This window comes from Mustela nigripes, chromosome 12, assembly GCF_022355385.1.
Source record: "Mustela nigripes isolate SB6536 chromosome 12, MUSNIG.SB6536, whole genome shotgun sequence".
NCBI lineage: Eukaryota > Metazoa > Chordata > Mammalia > Carnivora > Mustelidae > Mustela > Mustela nigripes.
In genome coordinates this window covers 106,020,574-106,037,812 of record NC_081568.1, presented here as the reverse complement: position 1 = coordinate 106,037,812, position 17,239 = coordinate 106,020,574, and the positions used below count along the sequence as shown (strand labels likewise).

Here is a 17,239-nt window from a genome sequence, read left to right as displayed (position 1 = left end):
GATCTTCCTCAGCTGACAATGGAACTACATCCCAATAAACCTGTTATAAGTTGAAAACACCGTAAGTCAAGATGTACTTAATAAACCTACTGAACATCATAGCTTAGATTAGCCTACCTTAAACATGCTCAGAACACTTATATTAGCCTACAGTTGGGCAAAGCTCATTTCATTATAAAGTGTTGAATAGCTCATGTAATTTATTGAATACTATACTGAAAGTGAAAACCAGAGTGATTATATGGATACAGATGGTTGTAAGTATATTGGTTGTTTACTCTCCTGATTGCGGCTGACTGGGAGCTGTGATTCTTTGTCACTGCCCAGCATCAAGAGAGAGAAAGTATTGTATCACATGTTGCTAATCCAGGAAAAGAATAAAATTCAAAATTCAAGGTATGGTTTCTACTGAACGAATATCATCATTTTAGAGTTGAAAAAAATCATAAGTTGAATCATTGTAAGTTGGGGACCATCTATATTTAGGGGCATTCCTTCTCCTAGGACTCATATAGTAATTTTTCTTGCTGTCTATTATTATTTACATCATATTAGAATTAATATGCAAGCCCATCCAGGGCAAAAACTCTCCATTAGTAGTTTTTATCTAGCTCAGTGCCTGTCACATAATAATAATTCCATAATACCTACTAAATCAACAGTAAGTTGCTGATCTAATCATTCATGAACAGAGAAACACTTTCATCTTTTCTTTCATAAGCATATTAGTCTATTATCTTAAAAATCTACTCTGGAGGGGCATCTGGGTGGTTCAGTCAGGTAAGTGTCCAACTCTCGATTTCAGCTCAGGTCATGATCTCATGGTTATGAAATCAAGCCTTGCATTGGACTCCACTCTGGGCATGGAGCCTGCTTAAGATTCTCTCTCTTCCTATGCTCTTCCCCACCCCCACCTCACCCCTCAATAGCGTGTGCACTCTCTCTCTAAAAATAAACACACCTCAAAAATTTTTTTGCTTTGGAAATCGAAAGCTCTCAGCAGTTTCAGGAAAGAAGCCATTATAAGTAGCAATAAGGCAAAGTTTCTTCACACTTTGTCCTTCTTGAACTTGTGCGAATATCCAAAAAGGTTTTTTTTTTTTTTTTTCCATAGTGATGGTAGTTTCTAGAAATAGCTTATCCATCTTCCATTGGGAACTGTCTTCTTTCTAATCACTTTTCTTCTCATGCTGGATTAGTTTAGAAACATCAGTGCCAGAGTTTCATCCACGCCTTTGGTTTTTAATATCATAACCACATCACCACAGAAAGTGAAGAAAAACAGCTAGATTGAGGAAAGTTATATATATCTCTTTAGGTGTCAAAGGAGTCAAATTATAGCTCAAATAATCTCAATTTTCTGTGAAAGTTAAAAAATTTTAAGTGTAAAATTCATGCTCCTGGTATTTTTTTTTAAATAAATGTCTATTTTAATGTTTTTCACAATAGAATAAATGCTTCTCTTGATAACTGCAGATACGTAAGGCTGTTTGGTAGTATTCAGAACCATCACAGCAATGGTTGTTTTCCTGATTGGTGTGTAGTCTTCAGTAATTATAAGGAATTACTTGTCTCAAACTGCTGTCAAACCAGCAGGACTGCATTTATGCATTCATCATTTTCAGGATTGTTGGTAACCTGGGCATATTTTCCCCAAATAACTTTGCCTCCTTGTGTCACAAGGCCCAACTCGCTCACGTTCACCTCAATTACAGTACCTTTGGTAATCACACCCAAAGTTGTATATAGTGGGGATGAAGGATTTTTTTTTTATACCAAGTATTGGCAGGCAAAAGGTGGCTTTCAATTCAGGATGTGTTACATGGGCCTTTTTGAAATGTAAGCCCATTGGCCTAATGAATCTTTCATATTTAGGTGGTTTTCGAGTAAAGCCATCTCCAACAAAGCAGACTTTAGTGACCATTCTTTTCCATGCTTTCTTCTTTCTCTTTCCTGTTCGAATAACTTTTAATACTTCTTTTTCTCCCTGGGCACGAACTTTGGGTAAAGGAACTTCCCATTTTCCTGCTTTCCCTTTTCGTTTTTGTTTAATCGTATTAGAAAGTACTTTAGCTCGAGACTGTCCCTCCCTGTCCAGTAGATACGCAGGTACTGCTCCTTGTGGAGTCTTTTCATCATTCTTTTGTTTGGTGTTTCTCTTTTCATGCATCTTGATAGTCTTTTTCATCTGTATTTTCTCAGCATGGCGCTGTTTATGGTAGAGCTTAGCTTTCAGACCCATCATATTTTTTGCCTTCTTTGAACGTTCATGAGCCTCTCGACCTTCTTTCTTTCTCTTTTTCTCATGGTAATCCAAACGATAGCCATAGCGCTTCCGGTGTAACTCAGTATATTCATTTTGTGGCATGGTGACGGCCGCAGAGCTGTGGGGTGCAGCTGTCGGGGCGCAAAGAAGATCTCAGTTTCCGCTCCTGGTATTTTTGAAATAGGCTTCTGTTTTCATAGAACTTAACTGCTCTAAAAGGAGAGACGCTCATAACTGGAATCCAAAATGTTTGTGAATTATCACTGTGCAAACTGAGTATGTCCCAATGGGGAAAACAACCACTTCAAGACATATTCTTCTTCTTTTTTTTTTTTTTTAAGATTTTATTTATTTATTTGACAGAGAGAGATCACAAGTAGGCAGAGAAGCAGAGAGGAGGAAGCAGGCTCCCTGCTGAGCAGAGACCCCCGATGCGGGACTCGACCCCAGGACCCCAAGATTATGACCTGAGCCGAAGGCAGCGGCTTAACCCACTGAGCCACCCAGGCGCCCCTTCAAGACATATTCTTACTGGGAATTTGTTTTCTTAACAGTCTACTCAACTTTATTTTGACAATTAAATCCTCTGTAGAATTAAGGAAAGATGAAATGATCAATGAAAATTTTCAGGCACCAATAATCTAAATCAACTGAAAATATCAGTTAATTAGAAAGCCAGAAAGCCTACAGGGACTAAAATATATACCAATCCATGACTCTAGGAAGACATGGATAGCTAGAGTCACCATAATGCTAGAAAGCTATCTGTTACTATTAAGAGCAATATGCAAGAAAACTGAGGAAAATGTGTGTAATTAATTAGATATCAATCAACATTTGTATTCCCAGAGAAGAAATTCTTGAGAAAGAATAGAGCTGTGAAAATAAATGTTTCTGCTATATAATGTATGAATATCATAGGCTTCTAGCCACTTATGTACAACAATACATCAGGCTCCCACGAGGTGAGTGCAGGGTGAGTTTTCGAAACCAAAACTTGCTTACTTTTTTTTTCTTCTCATGGTACCTACCATATTTTGTTTCTCTTCATTTTGAAATAGCTAGGTAGCATGCCGGCAAAGTCAAGAAGAAGCCTTCTGATTGTGAAGATAGCAAAAGAAAGGATTTTATTCAGTTTATCTACATCTCCATTTTTTTTTAAAGATTTGTTTATTTATTTATTTGACAGACAAGAGATTACAAGTAGGTGGAGAGGCAGAGAGAGAGAGAGGAGAAATCAGACTCCCTGCTGAGCAGAGAGCCCAATGTGGGGCTCGATCCCAGGACTCTGGGATCATGACCTGAGCCGAGGGCCGAGGCTTTAACCCACTGAGCCACCCAGGCGCCCCTACATCTCCATCTTTATCTGTAGCAACATTTATGATGCATTTCCTTAAAGAACCAATTTAAATAAAAATATGTGAAATATATATAATTTATAACTTCATACTAGTATTGAGTAATTGCTACAGAGAAAAAAATTCAAACACCATTTGGATGGATAAGGCATAGTTTTCAATATTTTTAAGTATGTGTGTTTTAACACTAGAATTCTTTAGTTTAAATTTTTAAGGAGAACTGCAAAATATAAAACATTCAAAAGTAGTATAGTTCTAACTGAAGATGAGGAATGATCAACTGTCTTCTCCAAGGTAGTTTTAACACACCTCCAGAGACTCCAAAGTTCCCAGATAAACAGCTGAAAAATCATCCAGAAAATAGCTAGACTTGGAAGCCAGGCTCTATATCTGGCTCAATCACCAGAGCTAAAAGATTTGAAAAAATGTTTTTGCCCCTTTGGGCTTCGGTTCTCTCACAGAATGAATGATCTCTAAGAGTCCTCCCAGTGCCAGTATTTTTTTCTTATTTCTAAATATAACTATTTACATTAAGACCTTGCAAAGAAATCTATTGGGAGCAAAATATGAAGAAAGGCACCTATGATTTACATTAGCATTAAAAGCATGTTGTTCTGAAATATGATGTACTTATTTATTCTTGAAAAATACAATAAAAAACCATCCAAACCCTTAGGGCATATTTTGTGATCTACAATCATTATATTCCATCTCTAACGTAAACCATAGCACATCACTACACATCAGAAGAAATATTTGACCTCATATGTTTGCAGCTCTCAGTGTCTTAAGATCTTTGAGATTACATGTGCAATATTTTCAGTCTCCCATTAGCAAGTTGGCAAGTGTCTCATTTTCACCCGGAAGTGTTGCCATTATTACCCTACATGAATAATATACAATTTGGTCAGTGGTATTTGCTTGGTTACATCACCAATATAGTTAAATACAGATTTTTATTCTAAAAAGTATACACTCACCTTAGGGCATTCTTCACAAGTTGATTTTTTGTTTCTCTGCACAGCTGTTCTATATTATGCAAGTATGTTGTGCAGTAGTTCGCATATAAATAAATGTTCAAGTACACCTGGTAAAATTAGAAATGCTGTGGGTGTTGAAGAAGTTGTAAGGGCAATGCTGAAGTGATTGCCCAGGCTGGGTAGAAGATAAATATAGTCGTAAGGAATTGGTAGGCTAGATAGGGAGGAAGGAGAGTGTCCAGGGATTTTACATCCCAGCGTTATTCAAGAGCAATGAGGAAGGTGAAAGTGACGGTCAAAGGAGAGAAGACCAAATACCTGGATCTCGGAGGCAGAGAAGAGCTGAGCTGTGAATTCTAGGTATAGACTCACAGGTGCATTGCTGAAGAGTGAAGGAAGGGACATCTGAGGTCAAGAGAAGGTAAGTGCTATAGGCTGAATATTTGTATTCCTCCTCTCCCCCACAAAATTCTTTTTTAAAATTTATTTTATCTATTTATTTGACAGAGATCACCGTAGGCAGAGAGGCAGGCAGAGAGAGAGCAGGAAGCAGGCTCCCTGCTGAGCAGAGAGCCCATTGGGGGCTCGATCCCAGGGCCCTAAGATCATAACCTGAGAGGAAGGCAGAGGCTTAACCCACTGAGCTACCCAGGCGCCCTGCCCCGCAAAATTCTTGTTAAAATCCTAATGCCTAATGTGGTGGTATTAGGAAGTGGGTTTTTGGGGAGGCGATTAGGTCATGAGGGTGCAGCTCTCTGTATGGAATGTGATTGATGCCCTTATAAAAGATACCTGAGAAAGATCCCTTTTCTCCCCTGTGTGAGGAGACAATGTAAAACAGCTTTGAATGAGGAGAGCTCTCATCAGGCCGCAGCTACCCTGGTGCCTGATCTTGGACTTCCCAGCCTCCAGAACTGTGAGAAATTAATTTCTATTGTTTAAAAGCCACCCAGTGTATGGTATTTCGATGTAGCCGCCTGAACAGACTAAGACAGTGAGTGTGGGAATGTCATGGATCATCAGGAAGGATCTAAAAATGGCTGAGGCATAACTTTGGAGCTCACACACAGACACATTAACTCACAGGATTACTACCACATCACCTAAAGTGTCCAAGCACAATCCAGATGGCCACCAATAGGATGTGTTTCCCTATTCGTGTGGGAGGCTAAAAAGATAATTCCCAGAGCTCCTTCTTATTCCTAAAATTGTTATTTCCACCACCCTCAAAAATTAAATAAATAAATAAAATAAGTTAACTTGATCTTGCACAAGGCATAAGCATTTGTAATTATGAGTCAAACATTCAGAGTATATGGCAGTTAACTACAGATATAAATAAACCTTTAAAATGATAGAAGTTGGGGCACCTGGGTGGCTCAGTGGGTTAAATCCTCTTCCTTCAGCTCGGGTCATGATCTTGGGGTCTTGGAATCAAGCCCCGCATCGGGCTTTCTGCTTGGCGGGGAGCCTGCTTCCTCATCTCCCTCTGCCTGCCTCTCTGCCTGCCTCTCTGCCTGCTTGTGATCTCTCTCTCTCTGTCAATTAAATAAATAAAGTCTTAAAAAAAAAAAAAAAAGATAAAATGATAGAAGTTTAGGGGCACTTGGGTGGTTCAGTTGGTTAAGCATCCGCCTTCAGCTCAAGTCATGATCCTGAAGTCCCAGGATTGAACCCTGCATGGGGTTCCCGGCTCACCAGGGGAGCCTGCTTCTCCCCCTCCTTCGCCTCTGCTCCTCCCCCTGCTCATGCTCTTTCTCTCTCTCTCTCTCTCTCTCTCTCAAATAATAAGTAATCTTTAAAAAAAAATGATAGAAGTTTAGAGACACTAAAGACCTGACTTTTCCATTACACAGAAGAGAAAACTGAGGCCCAGGAAGAGCACATGATTTGCTTAAGGTCATTAGACAAGTTTAACGACTGTAGGCTCTTGATTAATCTCTTTTTTCCCACTCTATTGTGTTGTTTTTAAGCCATTTAAATTTTGTGCTGATTTGCAAATTGGAGATAATAGATGCCATTAGCTGGCTAGATCTGTGTGAACAAAGAGAATTGCAGATTTGAGACAACTGTGCAGATAATTCTGTTCCTAAGATATTATAAACGTTTTAATGAAAATATCCAGGTAATTGAAACCTGACCATTTTATTTTAAAAGTATTTTTATAAATAAATATCTTATTCTTCATTTTACTTTACTAAATGCTCAATAAATGGAGATATTGGTCTCATCTTTATGAGGATCCCATAATAAATGATTCACTTGAGATGTGCACTAAAAGGAGGAGAGAGAGACAGAGAGACAGACAGAGAGATACAGAGAGAGAGAATTGATCATACTTAACATCACCGATAATGGAACAACTTTTTCATTCTTGGTACTAAGAAGAAAATACCTCATGTGATATTCTTGCCAAACATGTTTAACCTGAACTCAACCATAAGGCAACAGATATACACTATGGGACATTTTATAAAATGATGGGTCTGAATTCTTCAGAAATAACAATGTCATGAAAGTTTTTTAAAAAGCGGAGAGACTGTTTTAGAGAAAAGAAGACTAGGGAAACATAACTAAGTACAATGCATGATTCTTAATAAGATCCCAGTGAGAAAAGAGCTAAATCAGAATTAGGACAATTAGGGAAATTTGAATATATACTATATATTAGATATGTTTATTGTACCAAGGCTAAATTCCGTATGACAACAATATTGTGGCTATGTAGGAAAATGTCTTTATTCTTAGGAGGTAACATGTAGCAGGGTAAAGGGGTGGTATCTACAACTTATTTTCAGGCTGTTTAGCTATAAGAAATTGTGTGTGTGTGTGTGTGTGTGTGTGTGTGTGTTCATATTGGGGAGAGGTAGAGGGGAAGAAAAGAAAGAGCATATATGGCAAAATGTTAATGATGATTCTAGATGAAGGGTATGACAAGTTTCTGCTGTACTTGAAATTTTTCAAAATAAAAAGGAGGGAATTGAAAGCTCTCTAAGTTGTTTTCCACCATACAAAATATATAGTAGGAAATGAATAGAGAACCTTTATACCTTGCCCAGTAAATTATTACTTGCCTGAGGCAAGCATCTATTAACAAGGCTATGATGAAGCACTTCATAACAGTTGAGTAATATGCTAAATAAATGACAGATCTAGCTTGTGTCTCCTTAAGAGAGTCTCTCTCCAGTTGTAGGAGTTCAACTTTAGTAACCATGCACTTCAGAAATGATGTATATGAGAAAATCTAACCTCTAGAATAGCAGATCACCAAGGTTCCTTAATCACAACTAATCAGATGCAATGAATATGGCCTTTCCTTCCCTTTTAAAAACATCCACCATGGGGCTCCTGAGTGGCTCAGAGGGTTAAGCCTCTGCCTTCGGCTCAGGTCATGATCTCAGGGTCCTGGGATTGAGCCCTACATCGGGCTCTTTGCTCAGCAGGAAGCCTGCTTCTCCCTCTCTCTGCCTACTTGTGATTTCTGTCAAATAAATAAATAAAATCTTGAAAATAAATAAATAAATAAATAAATAAATAAATAAAACCATCCACCATACCCAAACAGGTCTACATTTGGCATGTGATGCATATACCACTCCCCAAACCATACAACTAGAGAAAGCATAATCTAGCAGCTAACATGGAATGCTCTGGGTGTGTGTGTGTGTGCCTCCCAAACAAACAAAGGGTTTCTAATACGTGTGGTGTGTAACAGGGGTTAGGAGTATCCCAGTTCTGGTATCCCAGAAAACATGGTACCTGCAGAGATAGTAGAAGGTAGAGAGGGTAAAAGGATTTTGCAAAATGCAGCTGTAGAATGAACAAAAGCAATTGCAGGCTAATTGGTTTATCCAGAATATAAAACAAGATTTAATGTTCCCAGAATGTCTGTGAGGTTTTTTTCCTTCCCTCACCCCATAATTCCTGTTGTTTCATCTTTGTTCTTTGGCGATAACTTAGTGAGTTTCCCTTATATATGAGGCAAATATTTATATGTAGATAACTACCTAAACATTTTTGAGTTTTTCTTCAACAAGAATTATCATGATTGGCATAAAAAAGACAAATCAAGACTCATCCTTTGTAATTGGGACAAAGACTGATGCCAGTTTTCCCTCAAGCACATAGCTTTACACAATCCTGTGGATACCTGCAAAACTGGAATTCTGTTAAAAGAAGGTGGGGAGAGCATTTGTTGGACAGATGGCCATCAGTGTCTACTACAAGGAGAAAATAGACTCAATAAATATTTTGGAAGACCAACAAGTTGTTGGGAGGTAAAGAAAACAAAAATGGTTCTTAAGACTTTAGGCTCACATCTGTTCGAAATCGTGGCAGTATAAGATGAGATAGGGAATACAGCAGAGACAGATTTGGAAATAAGATAAGTTCTGCTTTTATTAGGTTGAATTTGAGATGCCTCTGGAATATATAGCAAATATTTGAAATTCATTTCCGTGTCATCAGCATATGATAAAAATGAAAATCATGAGGTAGATGACCCAAAAAGAGTATGTAGCATAAAAAGCAGTGGATTGAAGAGGAACCTATAGGAGAATAGAAAAGGAGTGGCTAGGAAGGTTTTAGGGGGAACTAAGATAAAGCAGTGTCTCATCTTGGAACCTAGGTAGAGAGACAGCTTTGAGAAGCAAAGTTAGAGACATTGTCAAATGTAAAAGAGAGGTCCAAAGATGTCATTGCACTTGCCAAAATGAAATCACTGGACACCCAGAGTGAGTGGAATGTGAAAGCAGAGAAGGAAATGGGACGTATGGATATAGAGAGAGTGATATAAACTAACCCTTTGGGTAGTTCGGATGAAAAGGGAAAGATAAAGATGGAATATGTTAGACAAGAGCCAGAAATTAGTGCATTTTAGTTTAAGAGTAAAGAACAGGAGGAAGAGAACAGTTGAAGATAGAGAAGAGAGAGGGAAGCAAAGGGGTAGGCAGTGAGCCTTGAACCAGGGGATGCATTCATTCTCTGGGCCAAGAAGAAATGATATGATATAGAGAAATGAACCAATGAAGCAAACATCAAGGAAAGAATTTTACTATCCCTCATTTTATCAGTCATTAGGAAGTACAGTAGTCAGGACTTCTTTCCTTTCTTTCTTTATTTCTTTTTTTAAAGATTTTATTTAACTATTTGAGCTAGAACAAGAGTGAGAGAGCACGAGTAGGGGGAGCAGCAGGCAGAGGGAGAAGCAGGGTCTCCACTGAGCAGGGAGCCCAATCTGGGACTCATTCCCAGGACCCGGGGATCATGATCCGAGCCAAAGGGAGACACACAACTGACTGATCTATCCAGGCACCCTAGGACTTTTCCAGTTGCAAGTGTGCAAGTGATAGAACCAATCTGAAAAAGTTTAAAAAAAAAAAAAGAAGGGTATACATTACTTCACATAATTTAAAAGGAGTATACTGTCACCACGTGTAGCTAGAACTAGATACTCAAGGGACAGAATCAAGATCTGTCTTCTTCTTGGCTCTGTTGATTATATTTTGTTTCTAGGAAGGCTGTGTCTATGTGTCCACATCTTCATCCTTTTATACTACTTAGCAACAATAATCTCAAAAGGAGAAAGGACTTCATGCTTCTGAAGTCTTAGGAAAGTTTGTGATTAGCTCACCTTGGGTCAAATGCCTACCCCTAAAGCAATTACTATGACCAAGAAGATATGGTCATTCACACAAACCACAGACATGAGAAGGGTGAATGGGGTGGAAGTGGGGAGGGGGGGTGGTAATTACCTTAATGAAAGGGGAGTGGATGGTGAGCAAGCAACAACAGAGGTCTGCTTTCAAGGTCATTTGCTAATACCAATGGTATTGGGAGTTGAGTAGCAGACCTCTGAAGAACAGAGATTTGGAATAGCTTTAAAAAATAAATGGGGGCTTAACTCTGCCAAGTAACAAAACTGGCAGACAAAAACATTAGGGATCCACAGAAAGTTGACCAAGTCAGCACAGACAAGCTTTCTTCCAATTAGCTCTCGGGGATAAATAAAAACAATAATACTATTTATGTGTGAGGTATTTCTTAGAGAGTGCATGTACTGACTTATTAAATCTTTAAATCAACTCCTTGATAGTGATGTAAGGATAAGGTTGTATGTGAGAAGAGGAGGTTGGTCATAACACTGAGATTTCACTGATGGATGCAGTGAAAGTAGAAGGCTATGAGGGAATCAAGCCTTTGAAAGCTGAAGATAGACTTGGGGCTGGAAGGGAGCCAGGGGATAGGGAGAAAAAGAGGTTGGGACTCTGAGAGTCTATGTGAGGTTGACTGGGATCAGGAGGGAGAGAAAGACAGATGTGGAAGAATAGGAAGTTGTGGTCAGGAAGCAGAATATTAAAGATTAAGATTTTAGGGGGATTTCAGAGCCATTTCTGCCTTTCATTCCTATCTCTAATCTATAAAAATATAGTCTTAAAAATTAACTAGACCAGAATCTGATTGAGCCCTGAGTAATCTTGAGCAAGAAACTTTAACTTTTTTACACAAAAAATATAGAGAAAGGAATCCAAGCATAAGACTAAAGAAAGCCATCAAACCACAAGGTAAGAGAGAAAGGGAAGAAAGGAACAAAGAAGAACCACAAAAACAACTACAAAACAAGTAACAAAATGGCAATAAATACATACCTATCAATAATTCCTTTAAACGTGAAAGGACTAAATGCCCCCAACAAAAGTCATAGGATGATTGAATGGATGAAAATAACGAGATCCATCTATCTACTGCCTACAAGAGATTCACTTCAGACCTGAAGTGAAGAAATGGACAAACACAAACCATGCAAATGGAAGTGGGAAAAAAGTTAAGGTAGCAATACTTACATCAGAAAAAATACACTTTAAAATAAGACTGTTGCAGGGTACTTGGGTGGCTCGGAGGGTTAAAAGACTGCCTTCGGCTCAGGTCATGATCCCAGCATCCTGGGATTGAGCACCACTAGGGTCCCTGTGCAGTGGGGAGTCTGCTTCTCCCTCAGTGCCTCTCCCTGTTCATACTCTCTATCTCTCAAGCAAACAATAAATAAAATCTTATAAACAATAAGACTGTTGCAAGGCACAAAAAAGAGCTCACATAATGATAAAGGGAACAATCCCACAGGAGGATAGAGCAACGTAAATATCTATGCACCCAACATAGCAGCATCTAAATACATAAAGCAATCATTAACAGACAGAAAGGGAGAAATTTACAGTACTACAATAAGAGTAGGGTACTTCAGCACCCCACTTACATCAATGGATAGATCATCTAGACAGAAAATCAATTAGGAAACAGTGGCTTTGAATGACACATTAGATCAGAAGAAGCTAACTGATACATACAGAAATTCTATCCCCAAATGGCAGAATACACACTCTTTTCAAATGCACATGGAATACTCTCCAGGATAGATCACATGTTTCGCCACAAAACAAGACTCGATACATTCAAGAAGACTGAAATTACATGAGGTATCTTTTATGACCACAATAGTATGAAACTAAAAATCAACTAGCAGAAAAATTCTAGGGGCACCTGGGTGGCTCAGCGGGTTAAGCCTCCGCCTTCGGCTCAGGTGGTGGTCCCAGAGTCCTGGAATCGAGTCCCGCATCAGCCTCTCTGCTTGGCAGGGAGTCTGCTTCCTCCTCTCTCTCTCTCTCTCCCTGCCTGCCTCTCTGCCTACTTGTGATCTTTCTCTGTCAAATAAATAAATAAAATCTTTTAAAAAAATAAAAATAAAAATAAAATGAATAAGTAAACCATGAAAGCAAATAGGAAACCAAAAAGACATGGAGACAAATGAAAACAAAAACATAATGACTCCGAAATCTTCGAGTGGAAGCAAAAGCAGTTTTAAGAGGCAAGTTTATAGCAGTTCAGGTCTACTTCAAGAAACAAAACAAATCTCAAATAATCTAACCTTACATGTAAAGGAGCTAGAAAAAGAACAAATCTCAAAGCTACTAGGAAAAAGGAAATGATAAAGATTAGAGCCAAAATAAATGAAATAAAGACCAAAAATCAGTAGAAATGATCAGTGAAACCAGAACGGATTCTTTGAAAAGATAAAATTGATAAACTTTTAGCCAGACTTAAGAAAAAAGAGAGGGCTCAAAAAAGAGAAGAAAAAGAAAAGAAATGTAACTTCTCTGAAACTCCCATTTCTTCAGCTATAAACTTAGAGATGATAAAATGCTTACCTCATAAATTGTGTGAAAATCAAGTAAACTGATGAACATAAGACACCTCCATCTTACTGTATCCTGTATGTAACAGATGCTCAGGCTACTGTACATATTTACTGTCCCTTCTACATTAGCATCACTGTTATCATCAGTATAATTAGCTTATACATAGTTAAAAGAACCTTTAAAGAAACCATAAGGACAAGAGTCAGTGTCTCATTCATCATGTAGTCTTGGGACGCCTGGGTGGCTCAGCAGATTAAAGCCTCTGCCTTCGGCTCAGGTCATGATCTCAGGGTCCTGGGTTTGAGTCCCGCATCAGGCTCTGTGCTCAGCGGGGAGTCAGCTTCCCTTCCTCTCTCTCTGCCTGCCTCTCTGCCTGCTTGTGATTTTTCTCTGTCAAATAAATAAATAAAAATCTTTAAAAATAAAAATAAAAGTTCATCATGTAGTCTTAAGACTTAGCACAGTGTTTGGCACACAGGAGGACTCCGTGAATGGACGTGGAACCCCAGTTATCTGCTGCCTTCCATTTCGAGGATTACCAACCTCTAATGTTCTTGAAGAAAAGTAGTTTATTCTCATACCTTCTTCTAATTCAATCCACATTGGAACCTGCTTCTCTGCCTTACTTTATTGAACAATTATTTATTGAAACCCACTTTGAATCTGGCACTAGAAATATAATGCCGCAAAACAGCTCTGGTGGGGCTTCTGAGCACAGGGCTGGCAGACATCACTGAGGTAAACTTACAGATAAATGTAAAATTATAACTATGATATGCACTACTAAAGGAGGGCTATCAGGAGGAAACTGACCTAGCCAGGGAGATTGGGGAAAGTTTCCTTATGTAAATGATACTTGAGTTGAGGATGAGAGAGTATCAATTTGATGAAAAGGGAATGAAAGAGCTCCCTCGGCAAAGAGACAGCCTATGTAATCTCTGTAAGGAGCAGCACACGGAGAAGACTGGTGTTGCTGGAGCAGACAGACACTGAGGGTGTCCTGTACTTGATAATCCTGGAAAGGAAAAGCAGAGACCACAAAATGTAGGGCCCAGAATCTCCACTCATTCCACCACTGCCAATCATGTGGAATTACAAGACACCATTTTTCTTAACAAGATGCTGGGGGGCACCTGGGGGGCTCAGTGGGTTAAAGCCTCTGCCTTCAGCTTGGGTCATGATCCCAGGGTCCTGGGATCGAGCCCCATATTGGGCTCTCTCCTCAGCAGGGAGCCTGCTTCCTCTTCTCTCTCTCTGCCTGCCTCTCTGCCTGCTTAGATCTCTATCTGTCAAATAAATAAATAAAATCTTTGAAAAAAAAAAAAAAAACAACAAAAAACAAGATGCTGGTCCTAGCCAAAGAAAAATGAAGAAAATGCCTTATTTCACTTTATTCTTTCCCTTAATTTCCCATTCACCACTAGCTCACCACTAGCTCAAGATGGCTCTGACTAATTTTTTTTTTAACAATTTATTTATTTAAGAGGGAAAGAGCATGAGCTGGGCTAAGAACAGAGGGACAAGCAGACTCCTACCTGAGCACGGAGCCCCATAAGGGCTCTATCCCAGGACCCTGAGATCATGACCCAAGCCAACGTCAGATGCTTAACCAACTGAGCCACCCAGGTGCCCCTGAAGAGTAGAATTTTTCTAGGAATAAAGGAGGGGGAAATATGGCATAGTTTAGAATATGGGGCAGCTAAAAATTGAAGAGGCACTATTGATCTTAAAATGTTCCAGGGCCATCTTTCACTTCAAATTCAACTCTGATGCTAACCTAAGGCCACGTACTCTGGGTTTCTACCCCGAGCAATGCAACTGCAGCCATTGTAACTGTTGGCATTTTTTTGGTTCTCTTTTGGTTCTCTCTTTAACATTTAAGAAATGTTGGCATTTCTTTGGTTCTCTTTGGTCAGTTCATCAGCATGACATCCCCCGCTACAGATAAAGACAGTGTGTACTTTTACAAAGGAAGGTTCATTTTTTGTGTGTTTACTTCTTCGATCACAATGAACAACCAAGAACTCTTAGATTGGCTCACTGAAAACCAGTCAGATGGCTTTGTACAAATTCCCTTTAACAAAATTAAAAACAAAAAAAAAAAAAACCAAAACAAACAAACAAAAAAACAAAAGAGAAAAACCAACCCTGCCCCACTTCTAACTTTCTATTCATTTAACAAGCATTTCTAAAGCACTTAAAATGTGCCATTGACTGTGTCAGTTTCTGACATACACGAAGATGTGTAAATCATGGTCCTTGGCCTGGAAGTGCTCACAAGACAAATCATTTCAATGTGGTATTTCGTGATGGTGCTCTGAGGTTTAACTGCGTTTTGTGTAAGCAGAGAGTAGAGTGATTCTCTCTGGGGAAGTGGACAGAGGGATGTCACACAGACTGTAACATTTGAGATGCAGCCTTGAAAAATGAATTGGAGCATTCCAGGAAGAGAGAGAAGAAGGTATATTCCAGCACAGAGAACACGTGGGAAGGCATACTGGAGAGTGTTGGAAAGTCTGTCTAGGGAGATGATCCAGGCGAGGTAGACAGACTTTATGGCCTTAATAAAGCAATGATGTAACCAAATCAATTTCTTAAAATGGACTTCAAAGCTGTAGAAATGCCATGTGGCATCATAGCTGCTTTAAGAAATTTTCCTTAGATGTTATATACATTAGGCAAGACAAATGCAGCCAGTTATCCTGGGTGTTTGGAAATGAGATTTAGATTCCATCTAGATTGGCGTTAGAAAAACCGGCAATAGATTCTAGCCTTTCTGTGGTTTGTTCACCTCCCATTTGTTGTAGTCCCAAATCAGCGCACTGGAGAGAGACCAGGGAATGACTTTTTTATACAAAATAAGGATGAAGTAGGTGCGTGGGTGAAATAAAATGTAACCATAAAGCTTATTCAGATAGTCCTCTCGATTACTGGTTATCCCCGTGTGGACTACCCACTGTTTGACTTACTCCATCACTTGGTGAAAGTAATCATTTCTTGAGTGACTATTATGTGTCAGGAGCTTTACTTACAGTAATATCTAACCCTCACACCTTCTTGAGGTAAGTTTTGTCCCTATGGTAGCCACAAGAAAACTAAATTCTATAGAGATGATACATCCTGCCCAGAACAGAGTGACTAGAAGGGACTTTAATGCCTCAAGCTTGTGTGTGAAACCTGGCTCGGCCACTCATCTTATCCTTAGGCAAGTTGCCTGACCTCTCCATGGCCAAGTTTCCTCATCTGTAAAATGGGGATACTTTGCTAAGCTCTTAAGTCTTCATTTACCTTCATGATTGAGGATAATGGAAGGATGACATTATTCTTGAGCTATATGGCTGTAGCTCTCAAAATTCAGCACGTATAAAAATCACTTGTGAAACTTGCTGAAGCTTCAGATTCCCAAACACACTCTCCCATCCCCACCTAAAGGTGCTGGTTCAGGAGGTCTGATGTGACTATAGAGTTTTACTGTCATGTCTTACTTACGGAGAGAAGGAAAAGAAATGTTTTTGTGTTTTTGTTTTTTCTTTCTGTTAATTATAGGAGCCACTGGCCAAAATCCTTTGCTATTAACCTGGAGTCCATTTGGATTTCTGCAAATCCAAAGCTTCATTCTCTTTCTTCCTCTTTTGGCTTCAAAACAATGCCTGGATTCCTCAGCATCCAGAATTCTTTAATAAAGCTCAGAACTATTTTGCCTTCCTCTAGGAGGAGGGAAGTGGCACTGATTCGCCAACTTTTAGCCCTTAAGAAATAGCTGTCCTGGTTTAACACGTCAAAAATATGAGCATGCTATTGCAACAGGAGGGGAATTGATCACAGTCTTCCCTGTTTCTTTTTCTTATAAACACGGTAAGCACTACATAGGAGAAATGAAATAAGAGGCTAAGAAAATTGTGCTCTTCACCTTACCCTCCCACGAAACTTCTTGAAGTAAATCCCGCGGCAAGGAAGTTCTAACATTTTACAGAAATTATAAAGCGTCAGGACTTACTCTCAGAGCCAAGACAAAGCTGGCCTGGGAATTCTAAGTTGACGAAGGGCTTCTCTCCAGCAGGGACAGGCCAAACCTCTCCTCTGTGCCTTCCTGCGCTGGGTCCTTGTGCACTGAATACTCCCTGGACTCAGTCCACCTCCACCAGCACCGCAGGCAGGAGGAAAGCCAGAATCTGCTCTATCCTGGGTTGCCACTGACAACTAGAAACTGGAGGCCTGGGAGACAGCCTCCTGGGCAGCCTGTTTTTGCTCTTTCCCAATCTGTTCAACTCAGTTTCCTGCCGGCAGGAGTGTTCTTTTTGTGCCAGCTTTGAAGCACTGAGTGCCCTGGGCATGGGCCCGGCCTCTGGAGCCTCGCCCAGTGCTTGGCCCTGGACTTGGCCCTCTGCCCGGTAGTTGTCAAGTGTCTGCACCGGCTATCTGTCCCTTCAGCTGCCTGTCCTC

At 39.6% G+C, this 17,239-nt stretch overlaps 1 protein-coding gene and 1 pseudogene across 1 annotated transcript in view; both read right to left on the bottom strand.

Moving 5' to 3' along the window:
* Positions 1-16,970, bottom strand: part of ATG10 (autophagy related 10) — a 309,264-nt gene extending 292,294 nt beyond the window's left edge. Inside the window, exon 1 of the mRNA XM_059418179.1 lies at positions 16,794-16,970. The gene's annotated coding sequence lies outside the window, so the exon portion shown is untranslated. The remainder of the gene's footprint in view (positions 1-16,793) is intronic.
* LOC132027965 (ribosome biogenesis protein NSA2 homolog) lies at positions 1,567-2,370 on the bottom strand (annotated as a pseudogene).
* Positions 16,971-17,239: the final 269 nt, after the last annotated feature.